Here is a 2,829-nt window from a genome sequence, read left to right on the forward strand (position 1 = left end):
ACACAAAAGGACTACTCTGTCTGCCAGCAAGAAAGACAGAGGTTGTAGATGGCTGGGGGAAGATTCCCTAAAGGGAAGGTCCTGTATATAGCTGGCATTGATTATATTGGACTCACAATGCTACTGGTCCCAGGTGGCTGTATATGGATCCTCACAGGAATGGATACTTACTCTGGACCGGACTTTGTATATCTTATGACAGATGCAAATGCCAAAAACACCATTAAGTATTGGAACAAAAGATATTGTACCAATTTGGGACACTAAGTTATATTTACTCAGACCGAGGAACATAATTTACCACCCACAGGGTGCAGCAATGAGCCAAGAAACATCATATTAAATGGGAATGTCATGTTAAATATCACCCTTGTGGTAACAGTTTGATAGAGAATTGGAATGGGTAATTTAAACATTTGTTATCTAAAATGGTGAGAGGAGGGGAGGAAAAAGGCATAAAGGACTGGCTCATGCACCTTCTTGAATATGTGATCATACTCAAGATTAGAAGGACAAACACAGGGTCACCACTGGATATATTTCTACATTTCTCTGGGGGGTCTGAGAAAGAGGGGGAGGAATCTGGTGCCATTGTATAATTCTTCCCTATATCACCTGATACTGCATTTTTTTTTCCTGCCAGATGCTGTGGTCTGAGTACCAGGATTCAGCGGCAGGTACTGGAAGCAAGGATGATCCCTAAGCAAGAGATTGTAACTAGTGCCAATACACTAGAATTCCTAAGGACTGACAAAGGGGATTGATTGTATCTTCCCCCCATCTAGCAAAATACTCCCATATCACCTAGTAGGTGAGGTAGCCTACCAGTGTCATACCATGTAACTCTACCCAATAAGAATTGGGGCGGACTGAAGGGAAAACACTTGTTAGACTTGTCTTATAACCACCAAGCTGGATTGGCACAGCAGCTGAACCTGAAGTACCTTCCCAAGATGCAAAAGTCTGGGTAAAAATAAATGACAAGAGGAGGGAAAGAAAAGTAATACATGAAGACAAAGGAATGAACAACTAGTTTATGTAGCAAGGGAAATATAATGTTATGCTAATATCTCAAGAAAGCCTCAGATCAATGGAATAATCTCTCAGTTAAATTTTGTCAGAGGCCAGAAAGGATCAAGATAAGACAAACTTTTGGGGAATCTGACAAGATCAGATGGACACCTGCAGCAGACCTGAATGTCTGGTACCTGAGTAACCTCACCCTTAGGACTTTTTGTCCTACTGAAAAACTAATTGTTAATGACTGTTTTGGACTAGTAAAATGGTTAAGAGGGGGAAGTTTGTCTTTTCATCTATTGGTAGGTATTTAGGTTTTACCATCTTTTAGCTATTGTGAAAAATGATACGATAAACATAGGTGTGCTTATATCTATTTGTGTCACAGCAATTATTTCTGTAAGATAAATACCTACTAATGATCATATGGTATTTCTATTTCCAACTTTGCAAGGAAGCATATTGTCAGAAGTCCCTGGAGAAGACTATAATTCTGGGTAAAGTAGAGTGTCAGTAAAAAAGTGGAAGACCCTGAACAAGATGAATTAACACAGTGAATGTGATGACTGGCTCAAGCATAGCAACGATGGGGAGGATGGGCAGGATCGGCAATGTTTCATTCTGTTGTATGTAAGGTCACTATGAGATGAAACTAACTAACCATCTAAAAACAAGGAAGCAGCATACTGTTTTCTACAGTGGTTTTATCACTTTATGACCACCAGCAGTATATGAGGGTTCTAGTCTTTCCACCTTTTAATCCCCTTTCTCCCGCTCTCCTGCCCTGCTACTTTGGGAGTGCCTGAGACTGTAGAGGCTGGAAAGTCCCAAGTTCATGGGTCAGAGGTCAGGCTGGAAGATTCTCCTGACTCACATAGCTGAAGGAAATGACAAATCAACGATTGACAGGCAATACTGCAGGCTGTTGGATAAAGAAGTGATGAATCCAAGATCAGCAGGTAAGATGGCATACTGTTGGCCCACAGACATTGAAGGCAACAATCCCAAGAAGGGCAGGCAACACAGTAGGCCACTAGCTCAAGTACAAACAGCTGGAGGTCAGATGATGAGCCAAATGCAGGATCCAGAAAGAGCTAAAATCTGTATAGAGGAGGAGTCAGCCACAGGGACCCAGGTAAGGGTGGTAGGAGAGGTTTCCAACAGGGAGACAAACTTGTCTGTAGGTTTGTCCCACTGTGGTGAAGTGTTGGCATGAGTTTTGAGGCTGAGCCACTGGTGTTTCTAACCCAGTGGGATGCACATGGTACATAGGTATCAGCCCAGCTTACAGACTGAGACAGACTCGGAAGAAGGAAGAGGCCATCCACTTCTCAAGGAATTGGCCAGAGAAAACCTTATGAATAGCAAAGAAACACTGTTCGATACATTACCACACAACTTTATGCATAGTCCCGTTAGGTTAGAAGGCTCTCAAAATAAGACTGAGAAAGAGCTGCATCATCTGAGTAAACCCAGCCTTAGTCCTATGGATAAAGTAAAGCTTTCAAGACATCCATTTGCTGATGTAGCACCACTCAAATTGAAGAGAAACAGTTGCAGACATCCATTAATCAGAAGAACATGGAATGTACTAAGTGTAAATCTAGGAAAATTGGAAGTTGTCAAAAATGAAATGGAACATATAAAGATTGATATCTTCAGCATTAGTGAGCTGAAATGACCTGGTTTGGGCCATTTTGAATCAGACAACCATGTGATCTACTATGCCAGGAATGACAGTTTGAAGAGGAATGGCGTGGCATTCATCATCACAAAGGATGTTTCAAGATCTGTCCTGAAGTACAATGCTGT

The 2,829-nt window shown here is 41.7% G+C and overlaps 1 pseudogene; it reads left to right on the forward strand.

The window, feature by feature from the left end:
- The first annotated feature begins 1,852 nt into the window (after positions 1-1,852).
- Positions 1,853-2,829, forward strand: part of LOC103212303 — an 8,080-nt pseudogene continuing 7,103 nt past the window's right edge.

The sequence above is a fragment of the Orycteropus afer genome, unplaced genomic scaffold (assembly GCF_000298275.1).
Source record: "Orycteropus afer afer isolate SDZICR_OR568_19922 unplaced genomic scaffold, OryAfe1.0 scaffold00914, whole genome shotgun sequence".
NCBI lineage: Eukaryota > Metazoa > Chordata > Mammalia > Tubulidentata > Orycteropodidae > Orycteropus > Orycteropus afer.